Source organism: Tigriopus californicus, chromosome 12 (assembly GCF_007210705.1).
Source record: "Tigriopus californicus strain San Diego chromosome 12, Tcal_SD_v2.1, whole genome shotgun sequence".
In the NCBI taxonomy this organism is placed as follows: domain Eukaryota; kingdom Metazoa; phylum Arthropoda; class Copepoda; order Harpacticoida; family Harpacticidae; genus Tigriopus; species Tigriopus californicus.
Window position 1 is genome coordinate 738,961 of NC_081451.1, and position 18,758 is coordinate 757,718.

General features: G+C 45.7%; 1 long non-coding RNA gene across 1 annotated transcript; it reads right to left on the reverse strand.

Moving 5' to 3' along the window:
• Positions 1 to 263: 263 nt before the first annotated feature.
• LOC131892289 (uncharacterized) lies at positions 264 to 18,064 on the reverse strand. Its single transcript, XR_009374544.1, has 3 exons — positions 17,977 to 18,064; positions 1,090 to 1,389; positions 264 to 1,024 (listed from the first exon to the last, which is right to left on the reverse strand). It is a non-coding gene; the product is annotated as an uncharacterized LOC131892289 (long non-coding RNA).
• Positions 18,065 to 18,758: the final 694 nt, after the last annotated feature.

The window sequence follows — 18,758 nt, forward strand, 5'->3', positions numbered from 1 at the left end:
CACCGTCACTATGCCTCGCAGCACGAATTGCGCCTCGGCTTGGGCAAACCACACCTTGGGTTGCGCTGCCCAGAAGGGAGGCAGTTTGACCGAGACTGCAGAGTGCGAAGACTGAGATGGTAGAGCTGAAATGACAGCGTCCATGTCCAAACTATCCTTGGATTCGGCCATGATGGCAAGGATGTAATCACGTAACGCGTGAGAACTAACGTCGGGGTCACCAATAAAGCACATAGTCAAGTATTTGTGTTAGAATGATTTTATTTCGTAAATATCATTCCAAGTTAACTTGGAATGAGCGGGAGCAAACTTGTTATATAGGAGCAAGAGCATCGCTACACCGCAATAAACAATCAACCTGGTTCTATGTGGCATCGTCCATCTCCAGGTAGAGGATGAGGAGCTAATTTTCATGCATTACTATGACTGATCGCCAAAGAGGCTGCACGTTGGGATGTCCATCAATTTCATGGTTTCAACAAGACGTTGTTATTATAAATCTTCTTAGGGCATTTCAATGAACACAATTCCGTGATCTTGCACTTCTCTTTTCCATATCATATCAGGATGATATACTCATTGTGAACAGAACACCATCCAATGATAGTGATCAGAAAGAGGTTAGATGTAGATAATAATTAATCTTATAAAGCTGAACAAGTACGTCAATTGGTTCAATAATCTATTACCTGCAAATTTAATGGCTATTGAGTGAGATACGCCACAAGGAAGCAAACGTTTCACTACCTTGGAGTAAGGATGGAAGCGGAAGAAGCGGAAATGCGGCGAAAGAATAGAAAAATCCAGGAGGTGAGAGAGCAGAATGATAAGTGCCATGACTCACAACAGCTTCAAGTCTTCCATTAACTAAGTGGCAAGATGGGGGTGGTGGTGGTGATGTCAGGATCGAGGTCGGCCCAATGAGCCTCATTAACTTGTTTCGGGAGACTGGTACAAGAGAACGTTTTGACCTCGACCTTCCTTTCAAGAATGGGCTCCATGGAAAAGTCCATGACGCTGAAATCTAAAGAGAAGGGGTGACAAAAATGTTTCCTGTGTGCCTTCGAGTCCTTTTGGCTATCTTTAGACCTGCACACCCTTGGGTATGAAGATGAGGGGCGGTTTGAGGCAATTGGATGTAACATCAGTGTTATGTCCTCCTGGTTCTCCCTAGTCCATCCAATTCAACATATATATTTCCTTGCGTTTGCTCAATAAGTCAACTAGTAAGAGACCGGCTCACTGCCATGAAACATGGCACAGTCGGTTTGAGCCGACCTACGTGGCGAAAAGACGGAAGACGCCCATCAGACGGGAAGAATCACCCACCGGATAGAAGAACAATTTGCTTTCTCGTCATTATCTCTTTTCAGCCGTCATTGTAAATATCTGAAATTTTTGACATTTTGATTTTAGTAAAAGAAACTGTGCCGCCATCACCATTACAAAAATATGTTCCCTATATTGAGGAGCAACTAATGCCCTGACGATTTGCTAATACCTATTTTATGCATCCAAATATAGTTTTCTTGGATCATCGCTCCATATGTCTGTATTTCATGGCCATGTCGACCAAGTGTCGAATGACATTGACAGTCAGGCTGCAATCAAGGCCATCGGTAAAATTAGCTCAATATCCAAAGTATTTGAGGAGTGCATCAACACTCTGAACTCATTAGGTGCCAACAATATGGTCAGGCTCCACTGGATTAAGGCCCATGTGGGACATGACTTGAATGAAAAAGTAGATCCTCTAGCTAAGCTGGGCACTACAGAAGGACCTTACAAACAACTATCACGCCTCACTACTGTTCATGCCATTGCCTTCTGGGACATTCTCATGGACAAGTGGCAAGAACTCTGGTTGAAACCAGACAAAACACTTAACAAACTGCTTTTCCGCCAAACTAGGCTTTGGTTTGAAAATGTAGATAACAAATATTCGAAAGATTTCTTAAAACTCGATCAAGCTATTTTAAGTAAATTAATTCAAGCCATTAGCAGCCACAGCTACCTGAATTATCACCAGTATAAGACAGGTAGAACATCAACCGAACTCTGTAGGTTTTGCAAGGCGGCAAATGAAGAATCTCATCATATTGTCGCGGTGTGTCCAGCGCTCTCTTCGCAGAGGCAAAGGGCACTCCACACCACAGGTTTTAACATCCCCATGGACCTACCGAGTCTACTAAGGTTTCTTCGGGAACCAACGATTGGTAGACTTGTAAACGAACTAAAATATCGTCATTAGAAAGCCATGTAAAAGCATGATGCAACAAAAAGGACTCTGAAAGTCACGACAAGTTGCAACAGACATGGGATGGGCTCACTAAGCGCAACCATCCTCTTCTCTGTACATAAAATGCTCCTCCTGAATACACAGCAGTCTACCACTTACTCTCTCCAAGTCAAGTCTATTCATTTTCTTAGCTAGTCTTTAGTTTCACTAACTCTCGTGTCTTGGTCTCGTTGAACTTGATTCGAGCAATAGATGGCAACCGTGACATTCCTTACCTACAATTCATTCAGGTAGTATCAATTGTCTATTTCTTAATCCATTTTCTCCGAGTGTTGGGCTACTGGCCAATACTTTCGAAGTACTCCATCATGATCCTGCTGGAGGTTCATCAGCAGAGGCCATTCTGACTCCATCAAAGATCTCCAAGTAAAGTCTTGGACGACTCTGGAGGACAGCAACTATTGTGGAGATAACTCTTCTTGGGTTTGAGGTCCCATCTGGAATCCGTTCCAATAGTGGCCCCACCCAACAATGATGTTCCTTGAGGAAAAGTTGCTCCAATGCAACAATGATGTTCCTTGTGGAAAATTGGCTCCTACCCAACAATGATGTTCCTTGTGGAAAAGTGGCTCTAATGCGACAATGATGTTCCTTGTGTAAAATTGGCTCCTACCCAACAATGATGTTCCTTGTGGAAAAGTGGCTCCAATGCGACAATGATGTTCCTTGTGGAAACGAGGCTCCTACCCAACAATGATGTTCCTTGTGGAAACGAGGCTCCTACCCAACAATGATGTTCCTTGTGGAAAAGTGGCTCCAATGCGACAATGATGTTCCTTGTGGAAAAGTGGCTTCTTCCCAACAATGATGTTCCATGTGGAAAAGTGGCTTCCACCCAACAATGATGTTCCATGTGGAAAAGTGGCTCCAATTCGACATTGATGTTCCTTGTTGAAATGATGCCTTCAACTCTTCTCTCCCCTCTGGTGCTCAACTGTGCGGTTCAAACAATTTGATGGTGTGTACCACAAAATAGTTGACGAGGATCACCATCAAATCGCCCTTTTCAGGCTCTTTGATATCCTTTGATGGACTTCGAACACCTGGATTGAACTATTCCTTCCCAAACAGCCAGGTTGGTCTGCCCAATTGCACGGAACAAAAACATATCGGGTAACGTATTAATTGACGAATGTGAAAATTATTGTCTTCCTGTTGGGGATGAATGAATGCCGTTACGAGGGATCATTTCAGGGATTCGTGTTTTTGCGCTTTCTTTTTGAATGAGAAAGTGCGTATCTCCATCTATCATTAATTTTGTTATTGAAAAACGACTTCCGGCAAAAGTAGAGTCCAACTTTTACCTGCTTTCCGGCCAGTTTCTGGTTTCCATCATCTAGTCAAGCCAATTCCCAGGAATTTCGAACCAAGGTGTGACTTCCTCTGTTGCGCCTTGGTTGCTGTGCACCTGTAGTGTTCGTGGTGTTTGTGTGTGGGTGAATGAATGGGAATTGCAATTCTTTCACTCAATTAGGTTTGGCTTTTCACGACTCTTTGGTAAGACGTAATTACTTTAAAACCTGCACGTGTAGTGTTCGTGGTGTTTGTGTGTGTGGGTGTGAGGGAGATGGTCGTAGCGCAGTTTGTTAACGCGCTACCAAGCTATGCTTGGGTTCATAGGTTCAATCCTAGGTCTCCCCTTAAGACGTGCTTTAATGTACGGTGTATCTCCGTCCATGTAGAAGGGACGCAAGGAAAGCCGAGAAATAGGATAGCTCACTTTCGTAGTTTTAGAGCTGACCCTATTCCTAAACCTAATCCCACCCCACCCCCCTTCCTTAACCCATTTAGCCATTTGTCATCTTCAAGGTCTTGATTTGTCTATTGTAACAATGTATAGACCCCCTTCTCGTTCAGTAAGCTCTTTTATGTCAGCTCTCAAATTCACTGGAAATGAATTGGATAAGGCAGTTTGCTCGAAGGTTTTCTTTGTAGGGGACTTTAATTTTCCGGCAAGCGTTGTAGAGTGGGAGGCTAGTCCCGATGGGTGTATTCCCATTTTGAAATCGACATCTCAGTCGTTCGAAAAGCCTAGAATCCATGCTAGGAGATACCAATGAGATCGAGAGGAGTAACAAAAGACGTCCGTTCAGTTCAAGAACTGGGTTAACATATCTTCATTTCGACTCGACTCTACCATAGTCACAATATCGATGCCTACACCTGATCCAAATTTTCGTACGATAATCTGATTTCCCGATACGATTGGCACTCTGCAGAACCTCTGTATAAACCAGTCATGATGAAATGGAACCACCTCATTATTTAAACCATACGTCAGAACATTCCACGGCGCAGCAGAACTGATGAACGCCCATCTTTGTGGATTTCCAACCGCCGGTCTGTGAGACAAGATTGGACCACTTGGATGAGGATAGCTCCTCCTTTCCTTCACGATTGCATCGAGGCTCCGTGCATTTTCTTGTATCATTTATACTTTTATACATTTTTTACAATATTGATAATAACCAATACTCTTTATACTCACCCATGGTGATTTGAGTGGTATCCACAATAAACAATAAACAATGCTGATGGAGGAATTATTCGATCCCCCCCCTCCCCCCCCGCAAGGATATCAGTAAACTGATCCGATCCTGACGTGCCTTCAAAGGTACAGTCACCCGACATAAATCTAAGGCAATGGGTTTGTTCACTCTTTATAAAAGAGGGGACGATCTTACCCATCTGGAGTTAATCTTAAGGAAATGGGATTGTGCAATTGCCAAATACACCCAGGCAGAGGAAGATGTTATGTCCGATCCAATGGAGGATGAAAGGGATTCGGATGCTTGGACCTTGGAGACCAGGAGGGCCAATTCTTAACCTTTCAAACCAAGGTGATCGGATTCAGACATGATTTCGACAAGTCTCAAGAACCAATTCAATCCCCATCAACCATACCTGGATCCGGCGATGGCCAAAACCAAACTGGTCATGGTTTGCCAAACCTCTCTGTCAATCCTCCCTCCCAATTCCTCCCAATCTACCCAAGTATTAGTATTTTGGCAGTGTTGCTCGCCTGGATTTTTTCGGATTATTGAGCATTCAATTGGTATTAGAGCGGATATAGGACTATCCACAGACGAAGTCATTCAATCAATCATCACCCATCTTTGCAGCCTCCGGAATAGACACGCTGATATGAAAGACTTCTTGTCGATCCGACAGAAGGATGGACTAGATTATTCCAACCTCAACAAGGACATAAGAGAATTGGGTGAATATGCGGATACCTCGAATATCTCTGAGGATCAACTTCACGTCGGAATTCTCATTCAAGCGATGATGAATGAAAGAGACCTCGCCAAGCTTCTTGAGGAAAACCCGAAGACTTTCGAGGATGCAAGGCGCTGTATTTTGTCAATGGAAACCTCTGGGCATGGAGCCAAGCAAATGGGATCGCCGTCTTCATCGTTCATGGGCCATCATAACCTTGCACTTCAAGGGAATAAAACGTCAAGTTACTCCAATCGTAAGTGTGGTAACATGTAACACGCTCCTCCACAATTTTCCAAATTTGCTGGAAACAAATCAAAGAAACGATTTGGGGCCTCGTGTTATGCTTGTGGAGGCCCCAGACATTCCAAGACAGAATGTCCTGCCAGGGACGCTGAATGCACATCTTGCGGGAGGCAAGGCCATTTTCCATCTGTTTGCAGAAGTTCTCAGTCCAAATCACTCCTATTGACGTATGTTCTATTTGCAATTTCCGTTCACTCTTGCCCGTCTCTGTTACTATCAATGATCAACCAGGATTTACAATTGAGGCTATCTCAGACACTGGAGTGGAAATATCTGTGATGGGATCCGAAATATCCAATTCTTCCCAACTACCCTTAGTCCTCATGGCCCCAATCAATAACAAGATTGCTGCGGTGGATGGAAGTGAACTCCGCCAATTGAGTTTGTTAATGGTCACAATCACTATGGATCAAACTATGGCAAAGAATCGCACTGATTTGACCATTGAAGAGGTTGAAGCGGTGTTTCCACTTATAGTAGAGCAGGATAAGATAGTTTTGGAGAAAATAGTCTGTCCTGTTTACCGGAGGCAGCCTTGTCATGAAGTAGGAAAAGGCTGTCAGTTTGACCACCCTAAATGGTGTCAAAATCTTCTCAAGTTCGGCCTTGAGAAGTACAATAGGAAGAAACTATGTACAAAGGTAGATTGTCCTTTTTTTCACCCGTACATGTGCCGTCAGCCCATGAGACTTCAGACTTGCTTTAATGTACAGTGTACGTCTGTCCACGTAGAAGGGACGCAAAGAAATAGGATAGCTCAGTTTCGTAGTTTTAAAGCTGACCGTATTCCTAAACCTAATCTTTGGAGGGGTTTTAATTTTCCGGTTGGCGTTGTAGAGTGGGAGGCTGGTCTTGATGGGTATATTTCCATTTCAAAATCGACATCTCAGCCGTTCGAAAAGCTGGAAGAATTCGCGATCTTGCGCAATTTCTCCCAGCATGTTGGCGTAGCCACAAGAGAGAATAGCGTTCTTGACTTGGTCTTTTCCAATGACCCTGATCTGATCCAGTATGTCCATGTGTCACCTAGTAATCTGTCAGATCATCACGTTCTTGAGATAGGGTCGACCATTCTTCAAAAGCCGGCGTGCTCTAGAGTAAGCCCAGCCAAAAAGGTCGGGTTGGCTAAGTTCAAGTTCAAAGATGAACATTGGCCGTTGATTATGGAAAGATTAGAAGAACTTGACTTGATTTCAATTCTGAAACAGGAATCGTCAGTAGATGCAGCCATTGATAAATTAGTTTCAGTTTTTAAGGAAGTTTGCTCCAGTCTAGCAATCTCTGGATGTGTTCCGAAAGGTGGGACACGGACAAAAATTCCAAAATATAGGAAAACCTTGTTCAAAAAGAGTTACAAGCTAGCAAAAAGGCTGAAGAGCACTTCGAATCCAGTGATTGTGGGTAGTCTCCAAAAAAAGTTGGACGTTGTTCAGGGATTCAGAGACAAGATTAAGGCCTCCATTGAATATGACCACTTACAAACTGAGAGGAAGGTGGTTCAGGAGGTCAGGTTGAATCCAAAGGCATTTTTCTCTTATGCGAACTCTAAGAGAAAAACGAAACACTCTGTTTGGCCTTTTGAGGTAGATGGGGAAGCCATAAGCAAAGTAGTGACTATGGCTAACATGTTTGGAGATCAGTTCTCCAGTGTGTTTTCAACCCCCCTGAGTTCAGAAGCAACAGCACATTGCTCTGAAGATGAGTCTGTTGAGATTGAAAAGGCTCGTCAAGTTGAGCGTTTAGATGATCTTGTATTCACAGATCAAGATGCTTTAGAGGTCATCAGGGACTTGAGGCTTTCGAGCTCTCCTGGTCCTGTTGGCGAGACATCTCCGTCTCTGATGAGATGCTCACTGGTTCTCGCTCCTGTCTTCTCGTACTTGATGCGTTGCATCTTGGACCAGGGCAAGTTCCCCTCTTCTCTGAAGGTAGCTCATGTTGTTCCAACTCTTAAAGGGGGAGATTAGTCGCTCCCCAGTAACTATGGGCCGTTTTCTCTCACGTCGAATATTGCGAAGGTGTTTGAGAAGATCATGAAGTTCAAACTTGTTGAATTTCTTGATATTCATGAAGTCTTTCCTCCTAGCCAGCATGGGTTCCGAGCACATTTTAGCACGGTTACCCAACTGATTGAACATATATGAGCAAGTTATTGAGGGACTAGAGAGCCATGAATCAGTTGATGTAGTTAATCTCTACTTTGCCAAGGCATTTGACAAGGTAGATCAAGGTATAGGTCAAGGTATAAAAATCACGGGAATCAAAACTCCAGGTCGCGGCACCAAAAAGAGATTCTATGTTCCGTCCACCAGCCAGGGGTGAAAGGTCCTGACTTATTGAATTCCCGTGGTGAACGGAAGCATGGAACTCCTGACCACTAAGCACTAAGTAAAAAAATACCTTGATAGCTCTCAAAGATTGGAGAGCACCTAGTTACAAGGCTTAAATTTCTTAGACCTATCTTAAGGCCTCCGGTTATAACCCTAATCAGGGCATACAATCAATAGTTCGAGCTTCCTTTATCAGGGCCTCAAACAATCATCAATTGACTAAGGATACAAATCGTTAGCTACCTCTACTCCCCATTGGTCCCAGATCAATCTCGATTGTCTGGCATACCTGGGCCAATCTTCAAGGCTAACTATCCTGCAAAATGTGGTCACTATCCTAGTCTAAATGCGTCTATCAAAGTCGACCTCTACTCTTGAGTCTAACTACTGATTTCTGCTACAAGAGTGATGAACTTTAGATACAGTTGCATACAAATCACTTGCTACCTCTACTCCCTACGTTGCAAGCACAATATCGGTCGTCTGGGAAATCTAGGCTACTCTTCAAGGCAAACTGTATAGTTCCATCTACTTTATTCATCACAAACACGAACATGACACTCTACCAATCAGCTGTCTTGCTCGGGTAATGAAAGAGGGGTTAATTGCTTGGCCATGGAAGAGGGAAAACATACATGGACAGAAAATGGTTTGATCCTACTTTTTGATGAGGGTGATTCTTGTCCAACGGATATTCACGGCAATGACGTCGGTTCGATGGGATTGAAGGTCCAGAATCGAATTGACGTAGTATAACTCAGAAGTTGCACTTGTACTCAGCTCCAGAGACTTTTCAACTCGTCTATGCTGGCTCACTGATGTATGCTATGCACTTCCCCAGGTCCTCTTGACTCTGCACGGCTTCCTGGGTCCCGACTCCAAGCGATGACTTTCACTGTCCTTATTCAAAATGGGTCGATTCAAATACCAGCAAGAACTTCAAGATGGGAGTTGCTTTCAATTTCAATGTTCAATGGTCACTTCTCGGAGAGGTTCAAAACAGACTTCTCTCCTTGAGAACCAAAATGTGACTCTGCTCTCCTCAAGCGCAAAATTTTGACTGTCTGTTGATTCACTTTCCTGTACAATGTTGGTTTCTGCCTCCTCCACATGGAGGCTAAACGGGTTATTCAAGGGCCCTGGTGGACGGCGACGGTTTCGTCTGCAGAACTGTTGCACCTGAATGACATCTGACCGCAACAGGGATTTTCACATACCAATGTCCAGGGTTGACCTCCTTTCGTCAGGCTAGCCACATTGGCCCTCAAGGGGCTTCTCGGATTGCCGACAATGGATAATGTCTATGTCTGCCTCTTCTGTAAATGTGGTCCACATCTGACCACCACTGTGTCTGAACGGCAAAGGGTTGACATTGGGCCGAAACTACGTCCCAACGGAACATTCAGGGAGGATTGGTCGTCATTTTCTGTCAGGGTGCCAACATTTTTTCATCATTGTTCGATCTATGAGGGTGAGATTGCTTATTTCGATTCTCTTCCCCCTCTCACAATGCTCACGAGAATATCGTTTTTGGTAAACGAGGATTTCCTGTTTCTCCTCCCTTCAAACATGTATCCGACATTCCTCACCCATGGTTGTAACTGGGCTGACCAGCCCCTTGGGTACTGGAGCTTTTCTTTGGTGATAGGAACGACGTAGAGATTGATTCACCCTGAATTACAAAGCTCTTTAATACAACCGGTTCTGGTGAGATTGTACATCTATGATCAAGGGCTGGAGGAGCTACTTGTGATGGATCACGACGTTTTTACGAGCATTAGGGGGGCATTTGGTCGACACCTGACCGACAAACTGGCTACACGATGGGCAATCCCATGCCATTGGGATTTTCAAAAGCTCATAATATACATTTCTTACACATTTTGATAAAAACCGTTCCGGGAGCAATCATTCCTCCTGTACATCATTTATCCATATCATATTAGGATGATGTACTCGATTGGGGACGGAACAACTTGCCCATCCCCACGAATATCACTGATTTGGGAATCTTTCTTTGTCCGGTGAATCAGCTTGGCAGCTTTTCATCATCTGTTTCGACGGCAGCAGGCCAAGCCTATTTTGGCAATGTTTGATCCAAACGCCGAAACCACACTACTCACTGATGCCTCCAATTTGAATGGCCTAGGTTTTGCCCTCCTTCAATGCTCCAACAATACCCATCCTTGGCTAAAACGTCCGGCGTCAGTTTCGACTACATAACATCAACCAGACTCTGATCTGTGGACAATCTTCCCCGCCCCAAAAGACCACCGCTTAGCAACAGGGTGTTGGATGTGGACTAGGTCGTCCAGGCTCAGCTTGGGTAGAAGCATCCCTCCGGCATTGTGCACCCGGCGGTCGTCCGTGGCCTGTCTGGCTGCTCTGAAGGTCGCCGTTTGGTCTAATTGGAAGCCCAGCGACCTGGTTGCTGGCAGGCGGGTCCGAAGGTGTCGGCCAATGAATCCCAATGCGGGATCATAACCATCCGGTCGCGGGGTGGCACGCCATTCAAGGAACGCCCCACGAAATTCGTCGCCATCAGTTCCATTGTATTTCCGGAGCAACAATTTCATGGACTTGACAACCGCTTCAGCTAGCCCTTTGCTGCATGGATTGTATGGTGAGCTCGTCTCAAATGTGATGTTGAGGCTGGAGCACAATTAGGCGAACTGATCCCGAAACTGAGGGCCCCCGTCCGATTTCAAACGACGTGGGAGCCCAAAGCCGTGGAACCAATGCTTCAGTTTGTCCCATACGGCGTCCGTTTGGTGACTCCCATTCTTGGCACGAATGGGAAGCCGCTAAATTGGTCCACCATCAGTAAGAAGTGTTTCCCTTTCAATTCAAACATGTCAACAGACACTGCTTCCATAGGGTAAGTCACCATATTAATGCCCAATAAAATGGGCTCAAGGGTTTGAGAGGGCAAGTTCTTGACACACTTTTTGCATCTCTTGATCCATAGCTGGATCTCATTACTCATTCCCGGCCAATAATAGAGCTGCTTAGCCAGCACAAGAGTTTTGGTGATGCCTGAATGTTATAGATGAAGTAACTCCAGGATCGCGTGCTGTGCTTGCCGTTGAACAACCACGCGTTCACCAACCAGGATAAGGCCCTCGTTGCTTCCTTTGCCAATTCTGGCCTCTTGTGTGATCCCTCCATATGTTGACAGAGATCTTGGAATGGATGGCCCCGGGAGATATATTCAAATAGACGGATGTACTCTTTGACAATATTTGAGAGGATGGTCTGGAATGCGGGATCAACTCCACCAATGGCGGCACAAAGGGTCTCGTCGAGAGAGGGATCAGGAGGGGACACATGAGCAAGCGGTTTAGGGCATCAGCTATCAGGCGATTCTTCCCTGCCAACCATATTATTGCGTATTGATCAAAATTTTCCCGTAGCCTCTGTAATTGTGCATTATTCCAGGCTGCCAATAATTTTTCGAAAATGCCAAGTAACGTTTGAAGATCAGTGATGACCTCAAACCTCGGCATGCCTTGTAGGTAATAATTGCATTTTTGCACGGCAAACCAAAAAATCCATAGACGGCATCCAACTTAGCAAACCACTGACTCTCAGGTAAAATTTGACGCATTAGATTGGTCACGGACGAGAGCGGATGCACTGGTCTTCTCATGGCCTGGTTCAGCTTTTGGTAGCCAACAACTGATCTAACCTTCCCACCAGGTTTCGGCACAAAATGTGCAGGGGCGCACCAAGTGGTATTCTGAGTGCATCTATTTATCATACAGGCCTTAATAAGTTCTTGGCAGAGGTCATTGGCTGGTTTCTCATAATGGATGGATGGATGGGCACCGATTGAGCACTTGTCACATGGTATGGGTTAAAGTCTTTATTAGTAACAAGCTCAATTTTCATCAGGCCATCAGTCATGGACCCAGCAGCATCTCCAAGGGATGAAACCATAACGTCAACAGATTGAGTAAAAAAATCCCTGATGATGTGCTCTTGGATGCCATTGGTTTTGAGCCGTCTTATGGTCTGCTCCATGTCCTCATGCTGCTCTGTGAACAATTCGAAGATCCTTTCTGGCTTGATGGGGAACTCGTGTTTTCCAGTGGTCTTGGTCAGTAAGCCTACAATGGTGGCTGTGTTGTTCACTTCAGTCCGACACCGATGCACGGCAGGGAAATCACCAGGTAAGATATCAAAGGCTTGAAGATCCTTCTTGCCAAAGAGTGCGTAATTTCCGACATCAGGAGACACAATTGCGGACACCATAGCTTGTGGGCCTCCTTCAGCATTGTCGATGAATTTGAATTTACCCATATTCTTTAGCGGCGTCCCGTTTGCCGCAAACAGCAACGTGCGAGATGACGCCAGGGTTGTGACCTCCGGGCATATAGACATCGACACTGCGGTCCTAGCTGCACCAGAGTCAGGTAAACCTTTAATGATNATTTCCGACATCAGGAGACACAATTGCGGACACCAAAGCTTGTGGGCCGCCTTCAGCATTGCCGATGAATTTGAATTTACCCATATTCTTTAGCGGCGTCCCGTTTGCCACAAACAGCAACGTGCAAGATGACGCCAGGGTTGTGCCCTCCGGGCATACAGACATCGGCACTGGGGTCCTAGCTGCACCAGAGTCAGGTAAACCTTTAATGATAAATTTCCCCCGTTTGTCTTTACACATAATACTGATGAGAGTCACTTCGCCCGTAGATCTCAATTGGACCGTGTTCAATCAAGTGATTGACGGAGATCGACTTGACTCGGCATTATAACGGACACCGGGCGATCCTTGGCGGCCCCGCTCTCAAGGTCGTCCCAGTGATGGACTCGGGCTGACCGAGGGGCTACGCTGGCGGCACAGACTCTTGATGTGGCCCGCCTTGCCGCATGCACGACATGGTTTGTCCCAAAATGGGCAGTACTCCCTGGCGTGAGGTTGGCCACATCCTTTGCAATTGGCCGCAATTGTGGCCAAAATGGCATCCGCGGATGGGATGGCCTCCACCTTCATCAAAGTACCCACCGGGGATGGGTTACCAATGTCCTTCAACATTCCCTTGTGGAGTGCCACCTTGCTCGCGAGGTCATTCAAATCGGGATCCTTCATCTCCCGCACCTTCGCGATTGGAGGAGGGTGGTTGCGGCAGCCAGCCAATGCCAGAAAGACGATCATTTGGGCTGCACTAATCAAGGACAGCTCCGCTTCTCGAGCTTGACGTCGGAGATTGGCCATTGTATCAATGAAGGTACGGCCATCCTTCCTTATTTTGAACAAAGCTAACTGGCGTGTGAATAGCGGTTTATAATGACAAGATAACATGCCTCAAGTGACGCGGCATCATCAATGTCAATGTTGATAGCAGCCCATAGGTCACTGTGGAGGAAGTTCTTCAACATTGCTTTTTGTCCATCCATGTCCAAAACTTCGATGTGCGAGGCCTTATAATGGGCTTGAATTTTTTCCAGCCACACTCTTATCTCAAAAGGTTCGGACTCGGGTGATAACATGGGGGGTTTAAAGTCCAAAACAGGCTTGAACTGCGCCCATGAAGGCACCAACGACACTGGGGCAATTGGGGATCATGGTTCGGAATGGTGTGGGACATTAGTAGTTCCTTGCTGATTTTTTCCGCCCATTTGTTAGGGACCTTGGCCTTGTCCTTGTCCACCTTGGCTGCTCCGATTACTTGTTAGAATGCGACATCGTTGTATAAATACATCATCTTGTCCATTTTTATTTCAGCGTCCGCAAGAAGACTCCATAACCTGTCCACGTCGGCCTCTGGTTTGTTGAGGTCGCGGACGAGTTGCAACCCTCTTCGAAATCTGCGCCTTGCGGTTGGCGATTTACTCCTTGAGGACCATTTTCACGAATCGTGACGTCGGCGGGTTGCAGGGCAGAAGTGTGAATAGCTAGGGGCGTGGTACGGAAACTATTGCTGCGCCATGTTGTGTTTGTGTAAGGCTACTGGAAGAAGAACAAAGGATGAGGGGAAGTCTTTCAGTGGAACGCCAAGAACGGAATGTATTTCGACAGCAGAATACATGAGTTGTACACGAGCATATATCCAATGAGCAGAACTGCCAGATGCTACACCAACCTAGATTCAGACGTTCAGAAAATATGTCATTCTTTGTAAAGCGGCGTAAAACCGATTCGAATTGAGAATACCTGGAACAAATGGGCTTGGATATATTGAGCGCCTTTTGAAAGTTTGCAGTGAATCTTTAAAATCTAACCAAGTGAAGAGTGAAAAGTTTTGGACTTTCAAATTACTCAAGGGTCATGTCAAAGTGTTGGTGCGAAATGAGGAAGAAGGAGCATTTTATTACATGAAGGATAAAATCATTGTGAAACAAGATCGTAGTTGGCTTAACATTGTTGGACCCCAGTTGTGTACTGTGCTGCGAGGCATACTTTTTCCAAATTTGGGCCATTCCAAGGTGGAATGAAGTTACACAAAGTGTATGAGCAGAGACTGCCTTGAAAGCATTTCACTCCAAGCTCAACTCTAGTCATTCGTGAGGGAGCTAATTCTTTTAAGGAATTGAAGACGTACAAGTACCTCCTCCTCTCACGCTTACCTTTATTTTAACTTATCCACACCCATTCTAGCAAAGCTCACAGCCATTATGTGGTGTTGGAGAGGTTACCACTAAGGCACGTAGTCAAATATTTGTGTCAGAATGATTTTATTTCGTAAATATCATGCGAAGTTAACTTGGAATGAGCGAGAGCAAACTTGTTATGTAGGAGCAAGAGCATCGCTACACCACCACCCTGCCAAGAACGGGCCATACCTGTCTTTACCCCGGGGCCTCATAACAAAACACCGGTTTCACCACACGTCCTGACCAAATTTCCACGGGCTCGTCACCCAAGACAGTGGGTTTCAATCGGTCCAGACTCACAGTTTTTTGGACGCCGTGTTGAAGTATCACATAAGTCTTGTCACAACCATCCGAAACCTTGAAAGGCCCCTCATAAGCAGGGACTAGCAAGCTTTGCATTCGATCCACCAGGAGCCAGACGTGGGAACATGAACAAAGGGAAGGAGGTACATAGCCACGGATTTGTCCATGAAACCTTGTGGGGGCCGGCATGAATGATTGAACCTACTCCTGCAACTCTTTAAGGACGTGGGATTGCTACGATGTATTGTGGGTGGTATCACATAGAACACCCGGAACTCTCAAGCAGCACCCATACACCAACACCGCTGGTGAAAGACCCGAATCGTCCTTTGGTATGGTTCGGAGGCCCAACAAAACCAATGGCAGCTGAGCTTGCCAATGACAGCCGCACCTCGAGCTCTTAAAGCCTCTTTTAGTCGTCGGTGTAACCGTTTGACCATAACATTGGACTGTAGGTGATGCGCCGTTGTGTGGGAAAGCTCGAAACCCAGGAGTTTTGAAAGTTTGCCCCATAAGTGGGAGGTGAACTGAGCACCCCGGTCCGAAACGATGGTGTCTGGGATGCCGAACCTTGACACCCAACCATCCAACAACACTTTGGCACATGACTCAGCACTCACATTGCCTAAAGGGAATGCCTCTGGCCATCTGGAAAATCGATCCACCACCGTCAGGATGTAACGAGCCCCGTCGGAGATTTCTAAGGTCCGACAAGGTTCAGATGGAGCACCTGGAAGCGGCTGGAAGGAACATGGATATGTTCGATGGGTGTACGTGTGTGTCGGGTCACTTTAGAGCTTTGACATACCTGGCACTCCCGGGTCCCCAGCGTAATGTTTCTATTAAGGCCATGCCACACAAAATGCTTGGCAATCAAACAACGTCCTGCTCGGGCACCAGGATGGGCCGCAGCATGAAATTGGTCAAACAATTTTCGGCCCAGAACAGTGGGGACCCACGGGCGTGGGACTTGGCGTGAGACATCGCAGAGTACAACAACTCCCGGGCTCAAGGTCACGTCTGACCATGCCGGACTCGTCAAAGAAGTACGCACAGCCAGTAACTCCGGATCCACCAGTTGAGCGTTTTGTATTGTTTCAGGCAAGATACCCGACGAGATAGCATGAATGCGAGACAGGGCATCTGCCACTAAATTGGACGAGCCGGCGATGTGTTGAATGTTGGTAGTAAATTCAGAAATAAACAAAAGCTGGCACAGCTGTCGACTACTCCAGGGATCCAAAGTTTTGGAAAATTCAAAAACTAACGGTATGTGGTCGGTCAAGATCGTCAGGTTTTGACCCTCGACAAAATGTCGAAAATGGCGGATTGACAGATAAATTGCCAACAATTCCAAGTCGTAGGCAGAGTATCGTTTTTCGGCGTCGCGAAGTTTTCTAGAAAAGAAGGCCAATGGTTTCCAGTCACCTTGAATCGATTGTTCAAGCGCCGCGCCCACCGCTAGATCCAAGGCGTCTGTGACCAGGCGGAGGGGAGCCGAAGTGACGGGAAAAGAGAGGAGAGTGGCCTCAGTCAACTTGCGCTTGTACTGCAGAAATGCCTGATCTTCCTCTGTAGACCAGGCCAGCGGTAGGTCTTTCTTGCCCTGCTGACCCTTGAGGGCCTCAAGGAGTGGGGCAATCACATGCAACAGGCCGGGAAGAAAACAGTGGTAGAACGTGATCATTCCAATAAATTCACGAACTTGAGGAGTACGGGGAGTGGGGAGAAGCTTGATGGCTTCAATCTTGGTGCGCAAAGGCTGGATACTGGTGGCAGAGATGAGATGCCCCAAAAATTCGAGTATACATTGCCCGAACAGACATTTTTTTAGATTTAATACCAAACCAATAGCCGAGAGACGCTCGAAAAGTTGGCGCAAATGGATGGGATGCATATTGGCGGACACACTGGCCGCAAGAATATCGTCCAAATAAACATAGGCAAAAGGCAAATCGCCCAACACTGAATCCATAAGACGTTGAAAGGTTTGGGCAGCATTCTTCAAGCCGAACGGCATTCGTAAAAACTCAAAGAGTCCAAATGGGGTGGTTACCGCCGTTTTCCCCACATCGTCTGGATGCATGGGAATTTGGTTATACCCATGTACCAAATCCAATAGTGCAACCTGCCAACTTGTTGGTGAAATCCTGAATGTAAGGCACGGGATATCGATCTGGCATTGTAGCATCATTCAGCCGGCGGTAATCACCTACTAGACGCCAACCACCGTCACTATGCCTTGCAGCACGAATTGCGCCTCGGCTTGGGCAAACCACACCTTGGGTTCCGGTGTCCAAAAGGGAGGCAGTTTGACCAAGACTGCAGAGTGCGAAGACTGAGATGGTAGAGCCGAAATGACAGGGTCCAGGTCCAAACTATCCTTGGATTCGGCCATGATGGCAAGGATGTAATCACGTAACGCGTGAGAACTAACGTCGGGGTCACCAATAAAGCACATAGTCAAGTATTTGTGTTAGAATGATTTTATTTCGTAAATATCATTCCAAGTTAACTTGGAATGAGCGGGAGCAAACTTGTTATATAGGAGCAAGAGCATCGCTACACCACAATAAACAATCAACCTGGTTCTATGTGGCATCGTCCATCTCCAAGTAGAGGATGAGGAGCTAATTTTCATGCATTACTATGACTGATCTCCAAAGAGGCTGCACGTTAGGATGTCCATCAATTTCATGGTTTCAACAAGACGTTGTTATTATAAATTTTCTTAGGGGATTTCAATGAATACAATTCCGTGATCTTGCACTTCACTTTTCCATATCATATCAGGATGATATACTCATTGTGAACAGAACACCATCCAATGATAGTGATCAGGAAGAGGTTAGGTGTAGATAATAATTAATCTCATAAAGCTGAACAAGTACGTCAATTGGTTCAATAATCTATTACCTGCAAATTTAATGGCTATTGAGTGAGATACGCCACAAGGAAGCAAACGTTTCATTACCTTGGCGTAAGGATGGAAGCGGACGAAGTGGAAATGCGGCAAAAGAATTGAACAATCCAGGAGGTGAGAGAGCAGAATGACAAGTGTCATTCGACACTTGGTCGACATTGCCATGAAATACAGACATATGGAGCGATGATCCAAGACAACTATATTTGGATGCATAAAATAGGTATTAGCAAATCGTCAGGGCATTAGTTGCTCCTCCATAAAGGGAACACATTTTTGTAATGGTGATGGCGGCACAGTTTCTTTTACTAAAATCAAAATGTCAAAAATTTCAGATATTTACAATGACGGCTGAAAAAAGATAATGACGAGAAAGCAAATTATTCTTCTATCCGGTGTGCGATTCTTCCCGTCTGAAGGGCGTCTTCCCGTCTTTTCGCCACGTAGGTCGGCTCAAATCGACTGTGCCATGTTTGATGGCAGTGAGCCGTTCTCTTACTAGTTGACTTATTGAGCAAACGCAAGGAAATATATATATTGAATTGAATGGACTAGGGAGAACCAGGAAGACATAACACTGATGTTACATCCAATTGCCTCAAACCGCCCCTCATCTTCATACCCGAGGGTGTGCAGGTCTAAAGATAGCCAAAAGGACTCGAAGGCACACAACTAACGAGAAACATTTTTGTCACCCTTGCGTTTTAGATTTCAACGTCATGGACTTTTTCATGGAGCCCATTCTTGAGAGGAAGGTAGAGGTCAAAACGTTCTC